Below are 7,689 nucleotides of genomic sequence, written 5' to 3'. Positions count from 1 at the left end.
AAGTTATATTTAATTATTTTTTCTAATAATAATAAGATCAATAATTGAGAAGAAGAGGATCCGGAACGGATCGCGGAATTCGAGTTGGGGGTTGAAATTAGTGTAATAAATTATATATTATTATAAAAATAGATGTATAGAAAAAAATTATTACATTATTTTATTCAATAAAGTTGTGCCCTACGAGATTTTGAAACATAAAATTCATCTATAATAGAATCTACATCTATATCAAATGCGGTGATAAGGGGGGCTCACCAAGTGCGGGTCAAGGATGGAGATAGCAGTCGATGTGGAGATCAAAGTCAAGGCCAGCTTGGAGGTCAAAGTCAAGACTAGCATGGAGGTCAAAGTCAAGGTGGTCAATGCTAGGTAACCAACTGGCTAACCAAAAGTGGGCTAAGCGGAGGTCGACTTCAGCTGCCGATCGGAGGTCAACTTCAGTTGTCGATCGGGCTTGAAGGGTTTGATCGACCAGGAAGCTCATTGGAGTAAATTGCTCTCTCGGACAAGTTATATAAAAAGAACATCAGATTGCGCACAACTGACCAAGTGAGTACCGGGCTGATCGGAGCTGGACATCGGGTTAGAGACAATCGGTCGAACCAAATTACAACGAAGGAGAGCAGCTGAGATCAACCGGGCAGAGAGTCCCGACTGAGCGGCTACCTCGCTGGGCCCCTCCCATATCCCATAATATCCCTTTGGGAGGTAATGCCACTGACAACACGGCATGGTCAACAGGTAAATCGTACGACGGAAGCTTTTACGATCATGTCAGGGATTTGCATGCCTTGTTAAGGCATGGTGTCAGAGATACTTTTCTGATATGTTCTTTCATAGGACGGTTGGAAAAATGTGCTCGTGCTTTGAGGAGCGTGCACATCGCATACTGTAGTACTATATTAAGGGGGTTCATGCACCAACGGATATATGTGTTATTCATTATTCACGCTTGTGCTTTTGCTGCTACTACATCGCTTTGCCTTCTTCTATTGTTCCGGTGATTGACTTGAGCGTCGGAGGGCCAACGATGGGACCCCTTCCCTGGCCTGACATTGACCTTTCTTGTGTTACAGATCGAAGCGGAGTCTTCACGAGATCGGAGTGGAATCTTCCCGAGGTCAACAGAGGAGCCACATCCCTAACTAACCTTCTTCACGACTTTTGGACAAGATCAATATCCTTAGCTAAATCTCGTTCAATATAAAGTGTCAAACAATCTTCAAGAAATTCATCCTCTATTTTATTGCGAAGTGCTGTCTTCACATTCTTCATTTTTGAAAAGGATCGCTCAGTAGTGGCAGTAGAAATATGTAACGTCAAAATCAGATGAATCAATCTAGTCAATATAACATAAACCTTTGATTGCCCACTATCAGTCAATTGCTGACATAACTCAACAAGTGTATAAGCCTTCAGATTTTGTATCACGTCAATTTTATAATGTACCAATTCATACTTCAAAACAATGATGTCTTGATTTGTGAAATCTTCATGATAAAATTTCATTGCAAGCTTGCAAATATCATTAATATTACTTGATTCAAATGAATTTATAGGATCTAAAGTTGTACTCAGAGAAAGAAGTTCCATTGATGACTCATTAAATTGAATATTTAATTCCATTAAGATGAAATCTATTGTTGCATTAAAAACATCAAAGTGGTAATGATGCTCAATTGTAGTTTGCTGACATGAACGACCAATCTTATATAGCACATCAATTTCATTTCTCGTAAAAAAAAACTCACTTTATGAAGAAATTCTTTCCACCCGTATTCTCTAAGTTCTTTGAGGATAGTTTTAGTAGTAGAGACAAATGTAATAGCAGACAAAATGTCTTGAGATTTTCTTTGAAGAATTTGACAAAGAGTATCTATTGTTCTCATAATTTTATGCATTAAATGCAAAATGAACACAAATTTAAAGCTTGCCATGTTTCTATAAATCCCCCGAACTTAAACCTTAGCTCTTCTATTTGGAGAATGGCCACTAAGAACTTTAAAAACTTAGCAAGTTGCAGCATACATGCCTATCAAGTTTTTACTGGGTCATAGTGATAACTCCAACGAGTAGCTCCCGGTCGCTACAAATTACCAATCTGATTGGCCCCACTTCCAGAATCACGTTCTCCAATTGGCAACATTTGCTCGATATTCTCTATGCAGTATGTAACTCAGCAATGCGTTAAGTAGAAGTGATAATATTTACTATATTGTCCAAATGAGAAAAGAACTCCCAAATAATGCTGACATCCTTGGCTGCAAAAACTCATGTGAGTTGTAATCGATGGACAAAACAATGGATATAGTATGCATAGGGATAATCTTTGAGAAATCATACTTGAAGTCCATTCCATGTGCCACACATATTACTAGCACCATCATATCCTTGGCCTATGATTTTCTTAACTTGTCATGATGAATAAGAACATTTAATATTTCTTTTTTCAGGTTCAATGAGGTAGTATCACTAACACTTTTGATGACAAAACATCTTTATATCAAACCCCAATAATTGTTTACAAACCTCAAGATAATGGCCATTTGGTCTCATTTAGATATGTCCCGTGCTTCATCGACAAAAATATAGAAATATTTATCTCTAACTTCTTCACGAATCATCTTTCGTACTCTATTAACCATAATATGTAAAATCTCTTTTTGAATTTATATTAAACATTTTTTTTTGAGCATTCTCAAGTGCAACTTCATCAATTTCTATACTCATTTTTGCAAAAGCCTTTACTGATTCAAGAAAATTCCTACGATTAGATAAAGATAGAGATTCATCATTACCTCTAAAGGCATAACATTGAAGTGCCAAACACAAATAATTTTTCTCTTTTTCCTCTTTAAATTGGACATGCATGACATTATTAATATGTTGCGAGGGCCTCATCAAATTTTCAGCGTTTCTCTCGCATATAATATGAGGTGAAGAAGCTGCAGAACCAATATAGATAAGAAATGCACATGTTTTTCCTTGATTTTCCTTTTTCTAATTATTAAATCCTTCATGGACCAATATTGAGATATTAGATAAATTAACATCATTCAGGAAAAGAAAACAATCCAAGCAATATGCCTTATTTGTTGAAGGCAAATGCTCCAACCAATGAAATTTCTGAAACCATTTTTTTTTGTTTGAAATCGACGATTCTGACTTCTAAATTTTGTAGCTGAATACTCCAACATATCTGGTTGATAAGACCCCATCTTTAAATATGATCATTTTATCTCATCTCGTACATTAATATAATATTCACATATTTGTCTTCTTTTTCCTAGATCTAATTCAATACAACTAGAGAATAATTGATGATCGTCGCTAGAAGAGGAAATTGAAAGAATTTGGACACCAAGGATTAGAAGACTTTCACTAGATTGATGTTGCATTTTAGGGACAATGGGAATTAAAGCGCTTCACTAATTTGACAATCTCTTCTTAAAGTACGAGGCTATCGTTTTTCCTTGCTTTGCAGCAGATTGATGTTCCATTTTAAAATAGTTCAAGTTATATCCCTAAATAAATAATGAAATAGCAATTGAATTAATAAACAAGTAAAAGTAACAATAGACATGCTATGAACTCGGAATAAACTAGACAAAATCAAAATCAAGTGATTAACTACGAAAAACCAAGATGGTAGTAGCAGCCAACAGTTGTTGTTGCTGGCCTACAACAGCTACCAAAGCATCGCGTGGCTATTGCCCGCGAGTTGGTTGCGCACACGGCAGTAGCCGTGATTGAGCAAGTTTGTCACAGCAGTGACAATGTCGGCAGCTGGGGCAGTGGGCCAATTATCGTTGATATGCTTGTGAGAAAAAAGGAAAAGGAGCCTTGGCGCAACGGTAAAATTGTTGCTTTGTGACCAAAAAGACGAATCCGAAAAACAACTTCTTGCAAAAAATAGGATAAGACTGAGTACAATGGATCCTTCTCTAGAATCTCACATGACAAGAGCTTTGTATATTAGACTATCCTTGTATGCTTGTGAGAAAAAGCATATACTAGCGTTGATATGGCAATTTTAATCACATCATTTCACAACTCCACTTGCCGCAAAACTTCAGCACCTACAACTTTGCATGGAATGAAAGAAGAAAAGAAAAGGACCGGCTCATCCTGAAATTGATTTTGGTTTGCTATTTGGCCCTTACATTTGAAGTTGACAGAAATTAAATATTTTTTTTTAAAAAATATCATACATGTAATATCAGTTATCTTTAACTAACTAAATCATGTGAATTAGTTAAACAATATTTCATATCACATTCTAAGAGTTGTATATTGGAGAAGAAAACATTCGACGAATTATAACACATAAAAGAAGCGAAATCATCAGCTTTTAGATTTTTAGCTAATCCAAAAAAATCCCTTGCACAGGAAAGGAGGCAAGGAAAAGTTTAAGTGTAAATAAAATAATGATTATCTAAATCTGAGCATTGTCAAGTAGCTAACCAAAGAGAACATTTTAATGCTAAGTGAGAAATATATTTGAACACTATCACATAGATGCAAGAGACATAATCAAATGGTCCTCTCGGAACGGTGCGGTAATTAAGGCATAAGATGTTACCACATAAGGTCTTGGAGTCAAAATTCAGCGTGTCCGAGCATGCCTCCTCCCATGCCTTGCCACTTGAACTAATGGCTAGTAGCTACCCGTGATTTACCTCCTCCATGTTGACCTAGGGAGGGGTTGACGGGATTCGCTGGGGGCGAGCGAATCACCCTTTTTGGCCACACAAGAGACATAATGAAATAAATCACCTAAGAAAATAAAAAGAGAAGCAGGTTCTGCCTAATGTCACCAACCTTAAGATCTCGGTGCAAAACAAAGTTTGAATGCAAGTACTCAACAGCTAACAAGAGTTGGACAAACCACTTTAGTAATTTTTGGTAGGAAATCAATTTATCAGATTTTGACCATTCCAAGAAATTTTTAGGCAGACATAAAAAGATCTAGATGAAATTACTATACCTCCTTTGGGAAATATGTTTCATTTGATCGTTTCATCAGCTCAACTCTTTTAGATTACATAGATTGATAGTGATGAAACTCCCAATAAATAAATCACCATAGATATATGCAAAATATGCATTCACAGTGAAGAAGAATAAAAAATAGGAACTGGACCAATAAATGACCGATTAATCTTGCTTATTAAACTAGCCATATCCTAAATAAATTTTAGATACATTAGATAAAAAGGGAAAATATTTCTTATATCTTTACATATAATCTAATAGAAGAAATCCAGTCAAGCAACTCATATGGTAGAAACATCACAACTTGATTGTGCTGGCAATTGCAAATGCAGCGAGTGGCGCGGGATAACAGGAGGCAATATGTTGGCTGCTGTGGATTGCAGATGGATGGTAGAGAAGATAAAAAAAATTTTAGGATTAGATATTACTCCTGAAAATTCTAGGCTCCAACAGAGATTTAGGTTGCATATTAATTACTGGCATCCTAAAGATCTATCCGTGACAATCTATGAGTCTATGACCATCATCAATTCAACACCCAAAATGCCAAAAATTGTTCAAACAGAACGGGGATAAGACCAAGAAATAATCAAGAAGAAAAACTAGGACAACAATCAATTTAAAAACTGATTAAGATAAAAAAGAAAATAGAGAAAATAACCTTTCTTCTGTCAGTAATGGAGGACGCGAAGCTTCCGAGATCTGAGCCCTTCCGACTTTGCCGATTTGTCGATTCGTCGATTCGTCGATTCGCCGATTCGCCGATTCGCCGACTTCGCCGACTTTGATATGCAAGAAGCCAACAAAATTAAATTGTATGTTATGTTCCTAAAAAATATTTTTTGGGCCGGGCAACAAGGCTAGGCTAGCCAGCATAGCCACAATGAAGATCTGTCTCTGAGGAGGATCACAATGATATATTAAGTTTGTGTCCGATGAATAACAAGTAAATATGTAATATTTTATTATTTGTGTAATTTATACTCATTTTAAATTTGACGTTATTGTGTTGGAGTTATAATATGTGATTTATTATGTAATTTATGTTGATACCGTAAAATCTGTCTAGTAGCACCTAGGCACTGGTCTGGCATTCGATTAGTGCCTAGCGAAGTTTAGAACTTTATTCTATGATAACTCTATGGTTTAATTTTTTTCAATGGTTATTTCGGATAATCTCATCTGTCATCATCTTTGCATAATTACTTTAACTTTGTAAATTTAACCATGTAAGAATCAGCAATATCGAAGTGATCACATTATATTCTTGACATGGTTCTTAGGCAGTAGATGTATCTGTCTCATTATTAGATACAACATTGTAGCTAGGGTTGTAAATGAATCAAGCGTTCGTGAACAAATTTGATGTTCGGCTTGGTAAGAGCTCATTTATGCTCGTTCAATATGCATAAGATTAATTAAACAAACAAACTTGAACAGTTCTTTAAACTAAATAAACAAGCTTGAATACATTTGTGTTCAGCTCGTTAACGTTCGTGAACAACATTCGTGAACAATGTCCATGAACCATATTTATTAATAAAACTCTTTTCAATATGCTAAATAAATAATAAAATAAAATGAATAAATAAATTTAAATTATCAAGCTCAATAACTAATTAAATAACTAAAAGTTTCAAACAATCAAACAAACTTGAATTGAGAGCTTAATAACATCTAAACGAACCAAGCTCGAACCAAGTTCAAGCCAAACTTGAACCAAGCTCAAACCAAACTTAAATTGAGAGCTTGATAACATCTAAACGAACCAAGCTCAAGCCAAGCTTCAAACAAACTCAAGCTCATAAAAAATAAACCAAGCCAAGCTTGAACTCTCATTTCAAAAGCTTGGTTCATTTTAACTCGGCTCGGCTTGGTTACCTTATCAAACAAGCTTGAATACCCCATAGCTCGGCTCGGCTCGGCTCGTCTCGGCTCGACTCGACTTGTTTACTAACCCTAATTGTAGCTTCTTAGATCCTGCTTTCTTAAATCATCAATTAAAATATCCAAATAAGCTACATAAGTATATTTGCTAGATTCTATAATCTGCCTGATGTTTGTTTATGATTTTGCATATTTTCATTGTACTTCTCATCTGATATTGCCACAAACAAACATACAAACAAAAATGATTATGACAACTCCCACAGTACTATAGAAATGGTCTCACATACTAATGCAATGGGGAACACCTTTGACGTACTAAATGAAAATAAATTAGGTATCGCTGAATCAATTCTTGGCTCAAAGGGCCTGCATCTGCTCTTATCACTGAACCAAACTTTGACCTGTCAAATATCATTTAGCAATAAATTTACCCAAACTGTAGGCCATATTGACATGTTTCCCAGACTGCCAGAAAGTGTAGTCACAGAAGACTAAATGTTATAACTAAGATTACTTGAAAAATCAAGTCTAATAGTATTTTCTAGATGCATATATCAGAAAAGATCCAAAAAATATGAAAGTTAAACTTTAATGCAGTATCCTTCAGTATTTGTGTTTCTCTGAAACTTGTTTTGCAATGCCTGGCTCCTGGCTCCTGTCTCCTGATCGATGCCTATCATTAAAGAATTAAAGCATGTCATTTGGAGATGTGCATCACTACTGTCACTTGCCTTTTCTATTTCTTTCTTGTAGATTTAGAAAATGCATCTGTGAACACTTCGAAATGTTTTTTTTTAAAAC

The sequence above is a fragment of the Zingiber officinale genome, chromosome 1B (assembly GCF_018446385.1).
Source record: "Zingiber officinale cultivar Zhangliang chromosome 1B, Zo_v1.1, whole genome shotgun sequence".
Taxonomy (NCBI): domain Eukaryota; kingdom Viridiplantae; phylum Streptophyta; class Magnoliopsida; order Zingiberales; family Zingiberaceae; genus Zingiber; species Zingiber officinale.
Note: the sequence above shows the minus strand (reverse complement) of the source record.